Source organism: Tachypleus tridentatus, chromosome 8 (genome assembly GCF_004210375.1).
Source record: "Tachypleus tridentatus isolate NWPU-2018 chromosome 8, ASM421037v1, whole genome shotgun sequence".
Classification (NCBI taxonomy): domain Eukaryota; kingdom Metazoa; phylum Arthropoda; class Merostomata; order Xiphosura; family Limulidae; genus Tachypleus; species Tachypleus tridentatus.
Genome location: NC_134832.1, coordinates 121,320,597 through 121,338,463, shown reverse-complemented (window position 1 = coordinate 121,338,463; position 17,867 = coordinate 121,320,597). Strand labels below are relative to the sequence as shown.

Sequence of the window (17,867 nt, the reverse complement as noted above, 5' to 3'; positions counted from 1 at the left end):
CATACTAGTAAACAGTATTTACTTTCTTCAACTGAACATGCAAATTCTGATGTAGGCAAGAAATGAACAGAAGTAAAGGAAATAGACAAATGATTTTTACCAGATATTTTGCTTTGTTTTAGTGAAAAGTTAACACTAGAGACTCTCTGCGCTGTGTCCACCACAGAAAGTTTAACACATTTTAGAGTTACGTTAATAAACGTAATGCTGGCTCATTGTAAGATGGATTTTGCTCCCATATCAATTTCAACTAGTTCAGACAACATGTTATGATCTCAGAGACCGATATTAAAACTACAAGCAGGCGGACGGTGAATTAACAAATTCATTGCACATAGATAAATTAGCACACTCCTATTTCCTCTCAAGTTACTAACACATTAGATTACACATTGAAAGACTAACTGTCTATTAGAGTTAGATAAAAAAACGAAACGCGCAACTACCACTGAAGTCAGTGGAAACGTTCAAAATAATAATCAGAAACTGAGTTACGCGTCAGATAATTGATGTAAAGCACAGTTTATAAAACCTAAAAATTAATGCACTAGATAACTAGTGTCGAGATTCCAAGAACCAAAATTTGTGTTAAATAATACTGAATGTATTGGCGTACCAAGACATCATTGATCCAATTGCTGATATTATGGGTTAAGATCAGAAAGAAACATGTTTAAATGAGCCTGATAATGCTTTGAACCCGTTCATATCACCAATTTTGATCATCTAATATTTTTCCACGTTACAAAAGCAATGATAGTGTACAAGTTCTAAATGATAACAGAAGTATCAGGATACAAAAAGTCTCACCAGAACAAAAAAAAGATTACAGAAAAAAAAATTAAATAAAATGACTTTTGATGTTGCATTCCTATTCATAAAAAGAATTTTGTAAAAATTTGTGCTACTTTGATAAAATATAAGATTCATACTTTGTGAATGCGGTAATCAAATGAAGTCGACCACCAAAATTTCTTTAATTTTTAGAAATATCACAAGATTTTGTGACACAAATTTTATGCAACAAAATGCAATTTCTCATTTTGAAAAATACAAGCTATAATTACTAAATTACCTATATAATTATGTTCGCACTTGGAAACTCTTTTGAAGTAATTTTCCTGACGTAATTGAGTTCTTACTTCGAAAAAAAACACCAAAAACTGCAAACAAACGTTTAAGGTGTCTTCAAAAACTAAAAAGGTAAATTATATAAAAAGTAACTGGATAAGACATTGTTCGTATCCCGAAGTATCACATATTTTATTCCATATCTTGGAGTAGAAAACAGTACATATACTTCAATACACTCTTAATTTAAGTTTCAGCTAGGCTTAAAATCAACGGTGTTAAACGATAGTTTACACTCTGAGTTCAAAGTCAGTCAATTTAATTATTGTAGAAATTGGTAGAATTAACAATTGATGGGTGGGAATAAAACAGATGCGATACAAAAATGTTTTTTTAGAATACAAGTTTTGATGAAAATGCAAACCGGTAAAAATTAAGGTAAATATATTAAAATTCGTAAAAAGGAATCATGTGAAAACAAAGTCCAGTTCTCGAATTAAAAACTTGAGAGTTAAAACGGCCAATGGCCCTTACAAATTTGTCGATTGCCAATGTCCGACGTCAAGGGTGAGTCCATGGTAAAAATATATTTAAAATGGTGCCGTGGCTCACCGTCGTAACGACAGTAAAATAGGGGCTATTGTGACTTGAGTGTCACACAGACCACACATTGGCGCATCAATCCCAGATAAAAGAAAACGATGAATTAAAAACTGACCAATGCGTAGCCTAGCCAGGACATCTTTTCGATGCTTACAGAAGCAAGATGGCCAAAGAACAATAGAAGGTTTGATCTGGAAAAACTTATCACTTTGCTCACTCCAATTCGAATGCCAACTGGCGCGGAGCCGAGCATTGAATACAGGACCGTAGTGCATGTGTGAGATAGGCACGGCCGTGATAGCACCAGAATAGACAGACTTAGCTGCAATGTCAGAGTTCATTTCGACGAATACCAACGTGGCCTGGTATCCAGAACAAAAATGGTTAAAAGTAGATAATAGAGAGAGACGGACCAGTCAGTTTTAAATATCGACGAGAACAGAATGGAATTAATGTGGAGCAATTCCAGGGCCAGTTGAGAACTAAGTGAATTAGTATAAATAGTGCAATTCGAATTCGAGTACTGCTTAGCTTCTATGTGAACCAGGGCAAGAGAAATTGCATACAAGTTAAGATGAACACAAACTATAGAGGGGATTCTTTGGGCAACCACCGAACCACAACATGGCTGATCCCACAGTCTGTTATTTCGAACCATTCTTATAAATGAGAATGAAGGAATGGTCCGAAAGATGTTCAGCAGATAGAAGACGGTATTTTCAATCGGAAATATCCGCCTTCTTCAGATAACTCAAAGGAAGGTCTCATTTGGGGGATGGTAATTAGTCATTGTAGGATGGACTGACCAGTGGATACATCAAATGTTATCCAAGGACAGATCCCATTTATCCAACTGTACCCGAACAGGATGGTAGATCGCCTAATCTGAAAATGCATGGCCTACTGAGGAAGGAAAACATAGTCCCAGGTGGGATGCTGTGGTGTGGATCGAAGTTTTGAATCATACCGTAAAGACAGTTGCAAATGGCGAAGGTGTAGAGGAGATTCATGAGACTCAGTGTACAAACTATAGATTGGACATGTGCGGAAGGTCCCCGTGCACAGCCGAAGTCCCTGATGGTGAACAGGGTTCCAACATCTTCAAGGCCGAGGTCCTAGCAGAGCCATAGACCAGAGACCCATAGGTCAGTTTCGATCGAATGAGGACACGATGTATTTTTAGGACGGAACATCGATCTGCTTCCCAAGAGGTGGAAGAGAGGGCACGAAGGATGTTCAGTGCCCTTGTACACTTGACATGTAGCTGCATGATGTGTGGAATAAAGGTCAGCTTATAGGTCAAAGATAAGCCCCAAGAACTTTGCCTCAGGGACCGTGGAAAGTACAACTTCTCCAAGGAGGAGTTCGGGATTAGGGTGAATACCCCGTTGGCAGCAGAAGTGCATGCAAACAGTTTTAGAGTGAAAATAGGTAAAATCATCTCCTGTGATCCACCACTTCAGTCAACGATTAGGGGTTGTCCACTGATGGCATTAGTCTTTATAATGAAAAGTGTGACACTCAAAACAGCCCTAAAGGACTCAAGTTCCTGTGGGAAGGAACACAAAAATGTTGAATCCAGGGGACTTGGAATCGCCAGTCCAGTTTATTAAAAAGTGTTTAATAAAAAAAATGGGCTAATGGCCACACAACCCATACGAGTGGAGGTCTTACAGGATGTCATACCTCCAAGTAGTATCATGAGCTTTCTCAAGGTAAACACAATATAGAAACAAGATGCTGTCACTTGAGAAAAACTTCCTTAATTAACGTTAAGTCCAATCAGGTGATCCACGATGGAGCGTCGGAAACTACACTGGGTGGGGGAATGGATGTCGTTTGATTCGAAAAACTTTTAGTTTGGAGACAGCACATAGAAGAATTAAATCTGGCATAACAAACTTGTATTGTACAACCGCCATGTTAATTGTATTTCAAATTTAAGTTATGTGAAAATAAGTAATTAAGACTGGAGAAGAAAGGAATGAAAGCTATGTTATTAACATTGGAATGTGGAGAATACACAACTTTGTAGGTCTGAAGAAAACAGCTGGTTATAATGTGCAAGTTACGAAGCACTTCGTACGTACAACAAAACAGAATACACTGTAGCACATATGCACTTAACTCATACAATCGAGACAGATTCATAGAGCGATTCGGAAAGAATCTCTACATGGTTAAGTTAAAAAAAATGAGGGAAAGCCCGATATCTCGCCAAACCAGACCCAAAGTTTAAAACAAACAAGCACATACATACCTGTATTGCATACTGTAAAGTTTAGGTGGGTATAAAACTTAACTATAGTAGAACTATACACAGAGTAGACAAACAACAAAAACAGAGTATATATAACAGAGAAAGTCTGTTGAAGTAATCCAAACATAATTCAAGGATAAATATATATAGATAGATATACTGCAAGTACTCGGCAGCTCCAAACGAAGTCTGAGGAACCATAAAAAGAAGAACAAAGTGCGATGTTTCCAAGTGAACCAGGAATCGTCGAGGATTCATTTCTTAGGTGGCTTTCTCGATCGGGACTGTATAGTCACATATTCCTTTAGTTACGACCAATGAAAGTTAACATACTGCATGGATTAAACAAAAACAGTTCAAAGGAAAGTGCAATCTTCCTGATAACATTTCCTTGAGTTAATATAAAACTTTATTTCATTATTTTTATCCCTATGAAGCCGAAGAACCAAACAGGAGAAAGACCAAGTGTTGATATTTCCCAGGGAGGTCTCGGAAATTACAGTGTGTGAAAATATTAAAACGCCTCCAAGTGAGGGAACTACAAAAACAGAGACCCACAAGTGACGAACGTTATCCATGGGCTCTTGGAAATCATAGAAACCATGGCGAGTGCGAAATATCTCCAAATGTAGTTCAGAAAACCACAAAGAGCAAATATAAAAACATCTGCAAGTGAAATCTAGGGAACAATAGAAACAAAATGCGTAAGTGCCGAAATCTTCCGATTCTGAAGAGCCATATAAAGCGAAAGAGAGAAAACAAGTGCTGAACATCTCCAAGTAGTCAAAGAAACCACACAAAGTCCCCAACATCTCCAAGTAGAATCCACGAATGCTTGAACACGGAACAGGTGCGTGGTACTTACCGCTGTAGTGTCGAGAGAACGAAATTGAACGAACAACCCTTAAAAATGTCTAGGTATAGTTAGAACTATTACATGAAAAGTTCATTAGCAAGATATTTTAATCCCCAGCTAATGAAGTTTAGTTATGTTAAATATGTCAGTTTTATGATGTTTTAGACATGCAAATTTTCATTGTAAAAGTAAACCTGGAATTCTTGTGCGCGAGATATTTTTAATTCGCACATTTATTACTTTTAGTTAAATTAATATCACATGTGATCATATTTTAAATGACTAACTTCCTAGATCTTTTAATAAATTATTTGAACGATATGAAAAACATGTTAGTCAAGTCTATATTATATTGATTCACGAAGAGAATAGATTACAGAGTCAAGTTTATCAGTCATGCGTCTGTCAGTTCAGGTTTTGTGAATTTTGAAATTGTTTATTATTACTAGAAATACGAGAAATTAGAAATCAAGTGAAATTGTTGTAATTTTAAAGACAAATTTAAGCCTATCATAGACGTTGGTAAAACCAACATGCAGCATTTGCGATTAAAAATAATCAATAAAACTTATGATCAAGTTGACTAGACTATATATTTTTATTATTATCATCCAATAATCCAAACGAACCTGCTTACTAACAGAAAACTTTACAACATTGGTTTCAGAAGTGGTATTATTTTGGCGACAAATAAAATTTGTTGGAAATGATAAAATGGTAGAAAATCAAACAGTTAAGAGAAGTGTTAATGAAATGAAGGTTAAAGAAGAAACAATTTGAGGGAAGAGACTGAAATTTAAAAATAAAAAGTTAGTTCAGTAAAGATATAATATTTACTAAATAAATGTAAACCCAGATCAACTTTATGGAATAAAATCTAGAAGATACACAGTTAATTAGAAAAGCAAGTAAAAAAAAAAAAGCTCTAAAGAAGGATTATAATGAGAGACGTTAAAGAAATTCAAAAGATGAAGAGCAAGAAAAACAATATGATAACAAGTAATAAGAATCCCAAGATCAAACGTCTCGAAAAAATTCACAAATGCAAACATCAAACCAGCCACGTATTTTCAGGAATTCCAAAAAGCTGAAGTACCATTAACAAGGAGTAGAACAACACATCTGGTCGACAACTGTTACCATCAGTTATGTGACCTGACTCAAGGACCTGTAAATCATGGAAACTTCCAGTCATTAGTCAAATAGATAAGAAATCTCAAACAAGTTTTAGAATGAGGAGGAGGAATGAAACAACCAAGATTGCTGAAGATGTGATTACCTCACTAACGTTTCATGAAATTATTAACTCTTTGGTGAAAAATAAATTCGCATGTCATTTGAATGAAGATATGCAAATTCGACTGAAGCAAAATAGATATATACCCTTAGAAAATTACCATCCAAAAGATATGCGATCATCGGATCCAGTAGTCGGAGAACATTAACTTTCCTATAGAAATGTAGAATAAACCAAAACGATTAGTTAGATAACTGGTTACTCAATGTAAGCCACGGAACAGAGGGCGTTTCATTTACAAGTTAAAAGAAGGTGCAGTCCGTAATTTGCAACAAAATCTGAAAAGGGTGCTACCGTAAGTGTGGAAAACACTAGCAATCTATCAAAGACTAAAATGAATCTAACACATAATACACCAAGACAATATTTTCAGGATGATAATACTTTATTTGCTCCAACTGATACAAGTAGGGCATTATTTGAACATACCAGTCTAAGTAAATTTAATCAATTAACTGAAGTCTTGCAACATGGCGATTGTCACTAGCTCTGCATTGCTATTGTTCAACACGACTAGGTAACAAAGGTGGAAAACTCCTGTTCAACACGACTAGGTAACAAAGGTGGAAAACTCCTTCCAAATGAATAAAAAGGCTGGACTGATGCAAACAGCAGCAAGTTGTCAAAGTTTCACCAAAAGGAGGCCCTTCACACAACATAATATGGGCGATTGAATTTGGAAGATAGGCAATATGGGAACGTAATTGCGAAGATGAACTTGCATCAAACAGTTTGAAGGTTTAAGACCAGGAAAACCGAGTACTACACAACAGGTATCAAATGTTGGGCTCCAATTACAACAAAGTACAAGATGATAAAACCAAGAAGGCAGTTGCTACAAGCTAAAGGTTATCCATCGTGAAAGTTTTGGAAGCACTTCAAGAGAATAATGGCTAAATAATGGCTTTGGGAAAGTCTGCCAGAATTAATTGAACGTGCTAAATAGCTTAATGCTCTTGTTTAGAACACTTAAAATCACAAAAAATAACCATCAATAGTTTTCCTAAACTATCTGAAATAACAAGTGTTGATAACCAGCAAGAGGTCTTCACATATGAAAGAAAAATCTGGTAACTGGATAGAATAAATCAAAATATTGTTTATTAATCTCACATAATGATTGCAATTTTTGTATTTATGAATATTAATGTTAATTATGAAGTTTATTATTAATTATGGAAGTAAATGTTTTATTGTGTAATATTATTCAACGGATATCACAATGCAGCAAAGGGGGGGGAAGTGTTGGAGGATTTTATTTTTTCCATTTATACGTTTATACTGTTTTGTGGCCAAATATTAATGACGAACTTTAAAAACAAAAGCGTACAAAAGTAATTTAAACAACAGATATCGCAAATCAGATATAACAAATGATTGATTAAATTAATATGTAGATTGATTATTGGGTTAACGATATTAAACTGTCATTATTTACTCTTCTTAGTTATTCAACGAAATACTTGAGAAAGGAGACAGTACTGGGTGTTTATAAATGAACCTTCAGAACTTCTGATCTAAAAAAAAAAAAAAGATGTTATCATTGAATGAATTAGACTTTGCATCATTGTTATTATTTACTTATTTTATATACAGAATCACTCAAGAACCCAAAACAAGTAACAAAACAATAGAAACCACTACACGTGCTTTGCATAAATGTTAAAACCTATAACAGTATCCCGTAGGTGAAAACTGACTAGTTGCTTATGTTCAAACATTTTCAGCCTTTTACGCTTGGGTTTTAGTTTCTCGAAACACTATTTCGGGGAATCTCAAATTGACACGTTAGTTTAGAAAGCTAGATGATCAGCGAGATACGTCAATAACATTTCAACAAATTTCACTCGAGATAAAAACTGAAAGAAAAACTCGAAAGAGGAACGATTCATTTTTCTAGTAAAATGAAAGTTTGATCTAAAAGGTTGGATCTTGGTGTAACTGTAGTGATTTGAAATGACCGAGCACATTAACTATACACAATGTATTCCACTTTAAAACGAGACAAATTTCCCAATGCAAGCGGCTTCACGTGGCTAACTTGTATCGCAGGGCGAGTAAAACTAATGCTTACGTTGTGGGAATGATGTGTCATCACGATCTTTAACCCAGTTTAATACGACGAAAGAAGCACGTGGTTTCACATCACTTTCTACAGATAAATTACCTTTGACGTCAAAGTTTATACTAAATGGGGGGAAGGAAATAAAACTATACTTTCCACACTCATTTGTAAATAAACAAGTTTTATGGTTTATCGAAACATAAACACGTTTCTGAGAAAGAAGAAAAACTGGTTAAGGGATAATATTTTAACATTTATATGCAGTTTTTGTTACTGAAAATACTGGATTTTATTATTATTATTATATAATTCACAAAGATAAATTACCATGCGAACTACTAATATACGTAATCTATGTAAAACTAACAAGAAAAAATTGACGGTTTAATCAGTTAGGATCTTCAAGTTTGATCCACCATGCGGCACCAAAGAATCTGACAGCTTGCCGAGATCGCTTTAGATGCTTTTGTACAAAGAGATGTAGTTCAATCAACCCTTATCCATTACCCTCCATTACTAGCCTCCCCTAACGGTTGATGTTCGGTCACGCAGCTTGAGCGCGAGGCCGCCTGCATGCCATCTCTCAGACAAACGTCTGATCACGTGAAAGAAACTCCTCCCCATCCTCTTCTCTCTCTACGAGTAAGTATAAGACAGGCCTAACATATTTAAAACACACTCTTAGTCTTCTAACCATAATAATAATAACAATTAATTATTGGATGCCCTACAATACGTATGCAAAAAATAAACATGTGTAAATGCTGTTTTACCTCAGTACAAGTATATCCACTACTATAAATTGTAATTATGTTATACCTTTGTTTGTAATTTTTCAGTTACAATTTAATGAAAGCGTTACAATGTTAAGAGTTTGTGATTCCCCTTCATAAAAGTACTGTATTCCTGCTTCTTGAAAGCAAAGACGGTATGGTTGGTTTTCGAATGTCACGTGCTATTCGGCCATTTTCTTTTTCTACAACTGCTCAAAATGATACTGGCCGATGTAATTACAACCAAGGTATTGATATAGAAACTTAAATTTCTCAAAATAAAACAAAGTTGGTACATGAAAAAGACAAACAAACACAAAGCTTCAGGACTATCAATCATGTTATACACACTATGAATTCAAATAACCGTTCGAGCTTTCTCTGTGTTGGTATTTGGGTAATTATGTGGAATACCCTGGAGGGTCAGGTAGCACTCGACCTCTTCCTCCTCAAATGACCGTGCAAGAAAACAGCGTAAAACGAAGAACGCGCAATAAACTGAATCATCTGGATAACGAAAAGGAAAATCTGGCAGTTATTATTCGTTGCCGTAAAACCAAAAGGAATGTATTTACGTTAGGCATCATAGATATCAGCTAATTTTTGATCGTGCATTTGATTATAACAAAGACGATATACACCAATACGAAGACACGACTTCTCAACACACCTCATTACAAGTCACGTTGTTTAATTAACATTAGCCTGAATCTTTCCGTTATTATTAATTGGTGGAATAATTATTTAATGATTCTATATTATGTTAGTCCCAGAGTTCATAATTAATAAAGCAGATATTTCAACTATAAAAAAAATTAATGTTTATAAATAACTTGTATGTGACAAAAGTATTACAAAATTAAACTTTAGATTACACATGTAAATGTATGCCAAACCACGGTCAGTAGAATGACATGAGAAATTCGTATCTGGTATACTTTTATAGTGATAAAACTAAAAACTGGCTAAGAAGATAACAGAACAAAATTATATGTTTAACTAAAAAAACGTAATTTGAGGTGAAGTAAAATCACATTTTCTAAGCTTCTACTTTCAGGTGATACATAAGATAACCGGATACTTTACAAAACTGTCGGTTCTTTGTTTATTATTATTATTACTATTCACACCCGTATTACAAGTTAAACTAAAGACACGTGCGCATTCGAGTGACTGTTCTACAACTTGAAAACAACAATTAAAACATACTACTATTTCTTCAGTAAGGAAAGCACTTTCCACTCTTACCTTGCAAAGCCCCCAGCTGCTCTGCTACAGCTTCTATACCTTGAAATGCCTGCACGGTGACTAACTCCTGTGGAACACACCAACGACGAACCAAATACAACGGTGTAAGTTGAAATCCTTTCTTCTCCACTGGAAGGATTAAGTGACTATCTCTACCCCAGGCCCTGGTACTGCAATATTTGTTATGATTGGGATCTGTTTCGACAATATAAACAATTGAAATGTGTACAAAAAAAACAACTAAAAGGTGTGTGAATTAACTAGAGATAAAACGACGAAAACAAAAACAGAAGGAAAAGAACGAAACCGGCGCACAACTTCGTAACTACTCAAATCAACAGAGCCGCTTTGACGACAAGAACTAAATGCCCTCGTCTCTCCCTCCAACCTGCATTAAACAGCAGCCGTGACACAGCTTATTATGCGCGTGTCGCTCCGCGCGTGCAGGAACGCCAGCTGCGCAAGTCTAGATTGAATCGCGCCAACAGAACGATCTGAGGTTTTTAGCAGAAGTAAAGTCAAGTTGACTTTTCACTATGTGAGTGCAGTGTTGGCAAACGATTACCAGAATTTCCTTGCGGTGACTTTTGTACTCAATGTATAAAAAAAAATGTGAACGCGGAAGACTCTTCTGTAAGCTGCGTCAAGCGGTTAGCCCTTAAAGGAACATGTAAATCAGATGAACACGAATAATAATTTTATTGCATTACTGATTATCTAAAGTCTCCTTTGCTTAATTAATTAATAATAATAATAATAATAAGAGAGCTTTTGTAATTTAGATAAATCTATTGAACTTTATGTTAGTTCTATGATGTAACCACTAATTGTACTTCAAAACTGTCAATCTTTCTCTTTCGAAAGATGACCATCAGTGCCGGCTCAAAACTGGTAATATTATATATGTCAGTAGATACACAATTAGAAATATCTCTTTAAAATTTAAAGGTATGTTTACATGAATTGTTTTTTATTTTTTCGTACAGTCTTAGGCTAGAATTAATTCATTCTAGTTATGTCAAAGGTTAGGTTCATTGAAAGAGAGAGGGGGATCGAGGTTTTGTGATGGGCATTCTAAAATGATTATGACCCGACAAGATTATTTTAACATGACCAAATTGACTGGAAATTTTTTCGCGTGTATCAACCCTAATTTAAAATTTATAAGACTGTAAATAATTCGTTGATGCAGAACCGATCGGCAGATGGCACCAGTGTTCACTTAGCTCGTGCTCGTGAAAGTTTGATGTGAATGCCAACAATGCCTCATAATGAATGCGGAGTAGAAGTTTCACACGAACCCACGAGGCATGAGATCATTGTTGAATTTTTTTTTTTTTTCGTATCCATTTAAACGAAAGCACATCTGTTAGGTTGGTATAAGCTGAAGGCTAAGAATATGGCGTTCTACATTCGATTTCTCATGTTACAACTTTTTAACCCAAAAGCAAAAGTTATTTAATTTACAAAACATTTCTTTATAATATTCAAACAGCTAAGACATTATCTTTAACACTGATATATCATTTCATACGCAAATATTGTAGAAAGTGAGGTTGGATAAGTAGATAACAATGCTTCATTCACTCTCGATCGTTTTTGTAGTTAAGCACAAAGCTACGCAATGGGCTAAATATATTCCGCCTAGCACGAGTATCGAAACCCGGTTTCTTGCACTGTAAGTCCACCGACATACCACTTTGCCAGTGGGGAAGGAGGATCTTTTAACTGAAGGCTGTTTTCAAACAAATATATTAAATATTGTATTTTTACATAAAATTTTGTCTGCTTATGGTTAAATACAAAGCTATACAATGAGCTATCTGTGCTGTGCCCACCACGAGTATCGAAACTCGTTTTCTAGCGTTGTAAATCCGAAAAAATACCGTTATGCCACTGAAAGACACACAAATGTTTTTACGCATAGCCGTCCGTAATATTTAACTGATAGAATACAGGAAACGTAATGAGTGAAAAGTGCCCAACGTCGCCTCTTTGGCTACTCTTATTTTACCGAACAGTGAGACTTGCCCATTACTCTTACAACATATTATTACCGCAAAGTACTTAGCGGGTTTTTGCGTTAACGGGACGCAAACACTGAATTCTTGAATTATTAGTCCAAACAGACTAGCAAATAGATGACGCTCGATCCAGATAAATGTTTGTTTCTCTTAGCTGCACAAGGGAGGGACTCTATGGTTCTCACTATGGAAACTCAACCCCGATTGTCAATGTTATAAGCCCTCGAGCTAATCTGAGCCATCGGCAGTATAAAATAGTGAACTGCACGCGTTAATAACTATTGTTCGAAACAAAACACATTTTAATTTGTAACGTAGCGAAAGAAATGCAACTAAAAAATGAACATAGGGTAATTTAAATAATCTGAAATTAAAACTCTTTGGATCCCATTAATTTCTTAAACGCATTTTAATAAGCTAATGTTTGCCTAAAATAACTTGTTGATCTTTTACTTAGTTTGGCATTGGACCCTAATAACACATCGGTCGCAAAAAAATGTAAACAAAGGTACTCGGTCCGGCACGGCCAGGTGGTTCGGGCGCTCGTATCGTAATCTGAGGGTCGCGGTTTCGAATCCTCGTTACACCAAACATCCTCACTCCTGGACGTTATAATGTGATGGTCAATCTCATTATTCGTTGGTAAACGAGTAGCATAAAAGTCGGCAGTGAGTGGTGATGACTACCTGTCTTACCTCTAGTCTTGTATTGCTAAATTAGGGACGGCTAAGGAAGATAGCCTTCATGTAGCTTTGCGTGAAAATTCAAAACAAACAAACAAAAGTACTACCCATGTATCATTTCACCCACTCCAATAGTTTCTGCTGGAGCTTCCTATATATTTTAATAGCAACATAAGTTATTGATTTTACTCCATTTATATTGTTAGTTCTTTACCCCGTCTGTTGTAATAGAAAAAAATAAATACACAAGAGTAAAAGTGGATGTCATCTGCCTTCCTACATAATTCAGCGAAGGCTTGGAGGCTCAAAATGCTAAAATCGTGGTTTGATCCCTTCGATGACCACAGAGATGAAAGGCCATCGTGCAGCTTGGCGCTAGAATAACGAAACAAATAGCGTGAGATGATGTGTGGATCCCAGCGACAGTGATCGACATTAAAACAGTCGATAGTTTGAGGACTAAAATTATTTTATTTTTTTTACCTAACAATCATTGGTGATCGATGTATGCATTAAGATACTAAAAATGGTAAATATTTCAATAAAAGAACTTTTCTTCAATAAGTTTCTTTTTACACTCACTTTAAATTGTTTGCTATTTTTCCGTGCAACAAACATGTGTAGTTCATTGTTATAGAATTTTGGAGGTGGTTTATTTCTTATAGCAAAGCCACATTATGCCATCTGCTGAGTCCAGCTAGGGGAATCGAATCCCTGATTTTAGCGTTATAAATCCCTAGACATACTGATATACCAGCGGGGGGGACTTTAGAGGTGGTGAGAAACATTATGTTTTCAGAGTGATTTTACTTTCAGGTTAGATCTCTGTTCAAATATATTTATTAACATCAATTCTTCAACAGTCGTTTTTTTTTGCCAAATGTTTTCGGTTTGTCATTGACAGACGGTTAAGAGGCTCAACTGGCAACCAGTGGGTTCGAATCCCAGCCCCACCAAACACACTTGCCCTTTCAGCCGTGGGGGCGTTATAAGTAACAGTCAATTCCTCTATTGATTGGTAAAATAGTAGCTCAAGAGTCGGCGACGGATGATGATGACTATGTACCTTACCTTTAGCTTTTCGTTTACAAATTAGGGACGACTAGTTCATATAACCTTTGTGTAGATTTGCGCGAAACTCTAAACAAACCAAATTTTTCGTACCATTTTATCTCGTTTTAAATGTCTGTTTCTTGATTTATTATATTTCTTATAGAAGGGCTTGAATATCGAATGTGATTTTTCATAAATAAGTTGTACAAGATATTGTACATATGCCTATTAAACTATCTATAAATTGTTATTTTATTTTAGAAGGTAAATTCCTGGTTAATCTGGCATTCGAGGGTTAAATATTCATCTTTCTAATTACTCTAAATTCAACTACCGTCTAATTTTTCAGCCTTGTGTAGTCTACGTATATTCGTATAAGATGTGGTTATAATTTAGTATGTTTATAATTAGTCTATCGAAAGCGTTTACTGGTTTGAAGGACGTATCTTTTATTAGCATTTAATAGTATAATAGACGAACATATTTATTATAGGTTTATCATCAGAAATTGTAATAAAAACAGCTTACTTTTGTGCAAATAAATTATTTGTCTTTGATATTTAATATCACTATATTTGCTTCAAATACATTTACAAGTACTTGTCTTGGCCTAAGTAATAAGTATAGCTTATCCTGTTAATAAAGTAGCAAAAAGGGTATTTTGTACGAACCACGACCTAGCCTTTCGTTTTTAGGGTTTGTTTTAAATTCAGCACAAAGCTCCACAATAGGCTGTCTGTGTTCTGCCCACCATGGGTATCGAAAGCCGATTTCTCTCGTTGTATGTCCTAAGCCATACAGTTCTGCCATTGGGGGCTCAGAAAAAGAAGACACAAGGCTGACTATCAAACATGAAAGGTGATTAGACAAATCTGATATTCTGTTTTTAAATACAAATGTCAGCTATGGTTGTGAATAATAGATTAGAAAGATGTTTGGAAGTTGTCTTTTAAAGATAATTAAGGGTTACATGGTATTTTTAAACCTTTGTACTGGCTTAAAACCATTGATGAGCTGAAGTGTAGGAACAGATACAACTTAGCTCCAAAGGGTTGGGTACATACAATATTCAGTTTTGTGTTTTTTATGGGTGTTTTTACATTTTATTCCCAATACTTTGTCCCTTGTAAATGGATGTGGTTTTTATGCGTCTTTTTTCATTTTCTTCCAATACTTTGTACCCTTTAGATCAGTGGTTCCCAACCTTTTTTATGCCCTGCACCCCTAAAAAATTTTAATATGTTCTCGCACCCCTCACAGTAATTATTTATTTAGGAATAAAGGTAAAGGTGGCCAAAATAAATTTTTATAATTAGTTTTTAATGATATATAAATAAAAACGAAACATTTGGAAAAGAAAAAATATTACAACAAACTAAATGTTGCATAAACCCTACATGGCCTACAAAAAAATAAATTTCATCCATGCATGAAATGAAATTTCTTTGAATTTGAAATGTTCAAATGTTCATAAGCCAATTTAAATTTAATGACTCCTTTGTTCTTGTTTATTTTTTAAGAGTTTTTCAAAGCGTGGCACAATTTTTGAATATATAGGACAGCACCCTTAATATAAAAAAAGAAACTGAAATATTATCTCGCATCCCCTGGCACACTATCCCACACCCCTGGTTGGGAACCACTGCTTTAGATGGATGTGTTTTTTCATGGGTGTTTTTTCATGGGTGTTTTTACATTCTTTTCCAATACTTTGTCTCCTTTAGATGGATGTTCATCAAATTTGATATCAAGGTTTCTTGGGTCCGTGAGTGCAAATTTACATTTTTTGTTTTGCATTTTTTATGGGTGTTTTTTTACAACTACGTATAGGGTAAGCAATTTTTAATGTCCTAAGATAACCTTTCATTAATCATGAACTTACATAACTTCCGTCCAGGGGAGGGGTACTTCAACTTCGTTGTTGTTTAAAAAACAGATTACAACTCGCGGATACGAATCCCCGTCACACCAAATATGCTCGCCCGTTCAGGCGTGGGGGCGTTATAATGTGACGATCAATCCCACTATTTTTTGGTAAAAGAGTAGCCCAAGAGTTGGCGGTGGGTGGTGATGACTAGCTGTCTTCCCTCTAATATTACACTGCTAAATTACGGAGGGCTAACGTAGATAGCCCTCGTGTAGCTTTACGCGAAATTAAGAACATACAAACAAACAAACTGATTACAACAATACGAGGATACGTCGTGCTTTACCTTTTACTGTAAATTAGAACGTGAATGTACTGCTTAACGTTTCATTAAACATAAAACGTTGGATTGAACTTTTTCTCATTTTCACCCCAATGTGAATAATGTTCTACCAAATATTCATATTAATTACAGAATCAAAGAGAGGTATTATGTATGGGACGGTACAAAAGTGACTTGAAACAGACAAACGATAAGAATAAATTATGTTAATTATCTAAATCGAATTAAATGCAACATATGAATATAAATTAAAAAAATAAACAACTGCATCATTCATCTTAAATAAAGTATACACCATCACAGAACAACAGACGTGGATTAAGCCTACTTACTTAAATCGTAGTTTAATTTTCAATAAACAATAACTTGATCAAAAGTGATTGTGTTAGTAGTATCTTCTTCAATAGCAGTCGTATAATAAAAATTCCTTCAGTTATTTAGTAACTTTTGCTCTATCGAAGTAAATAGCAACTTTTGTTTTTGCTTTGCGTTTTGATTACTGTTCAGGAAGTTTGTACTCACTACTGGACCCCCTTCAACAATAGAACAGGAAAAGTGCAGAATGGATCACCTTCTAATAGTTAATGTTTACGTTATTCAAAAGTAATTTCTTGCCCACGGTCATTAAACTGAAACGTTTCACTGATTTTGGAATTATTCTCTTCATAAGTTTGTTAGATTGTATTTTGCAGAGAATTCGGAGTTGTAAAACTTCTGCTGGAGGTAGGCTTTTACTACCGTGTTTCTTCAGTGGGTAGTATTTCGACCAGTGCGCCTTTTAACTCAATGAAAACTTGTTACTGATATAGCGAACTTGTCCCAGTTTGAGGTAAATCCTTTATAAAGTATACAAAAATGGGAGGTAAGAGAGGCGAATAGAGAAGACAAAATGGAAAGTTATGAAATGACTTTCATGTGTAGAACATGTGAAGACAACGTGGTACAAATATAGTTAAAATAAATAACTGATTAAACAGATCTTATTAGTATCAGTTTCTGAAGTGAATTTTATTGGAATTATATAACGTTATATTTTCTTTCACTTTTCTGTCCAAGGTGTAATGTAAGTAACAAAAGAGGAAACAGTTCCTCCTTATTTCTAAAATTGGTCTTTTATGCGTGTACGCTTTACATTTATTGCAAGAGATCACGCGCACTTTTAGTTTAATACATGTTACTTTCCATGCAGGAAGGACTGCATTAAAAACAGCAAACCTAATTCACTGACTAATTATATTAGTTTGTTATAACTTTAAAAAAAAACAGGCCGGAACAAAAAGAAACAAAAGACACTGCACTAACTGAAAAGATCCCAGGCTACAAATTATAATGTGGGATTATAAAATGTACCCTAGGTTTTGGAGGTGACTGAAAAATTAGAACCTATATTGCGATGGGGATACACCGTCTATCAGTCTTAACCTCCATTTGCCAATTTCACATAAGAAATAAAAGAGTAGCAACAAGTATAGAAATTGGAATTAGGAGAACGAAATGTGAAACATATAAGTATATAAAGGCTTATTTAAAACATGATAGTCACAGTAGACTTGGTGAATGGGTGATAGTTCGGGAGATATATTAGTTTGTTTGGACAGGTGAATGGGACGCTTCGTGTAGATATAGTTCGTTTGCTGTGTTGTCACTTAGTGCCTTTGTATTATATTGGGGGTTTGAATGCTCACTTCAAGAGGGAAGTTTTCAACTCACTTACCGCCAAATGG

General features: G+C 35.1%; 1 protein-coding gene across 5 annotated transcripts in view; it reads right to left on the bottom strand.

The window, feature by feature from the left end:
• LOC143223362 (ELAV-like protein 4) overlaps positions 1-17,867 on the bottom strand; it is a 141,276-nt gene that overhangs the window by 35,724 nt on the left and 87,685 nt on the right. For 2 of the 5 annotated variants that reach the window (XM_076451245.1, XM_076451248.1), the window contains exon 1: positions 10,174-10,709. The gene's annotated coding sequence lies outside the window, so the exon portion shown is untranslated. Of the gene's footprint in view, positions 1-10,173; positions 10,710-17,867 lie in introns of those variants that run through there. The other 3 variants (XM_076451249.1, XM_076451250.1, XM_076451247.1) reach the window with 2 other exon arrangements.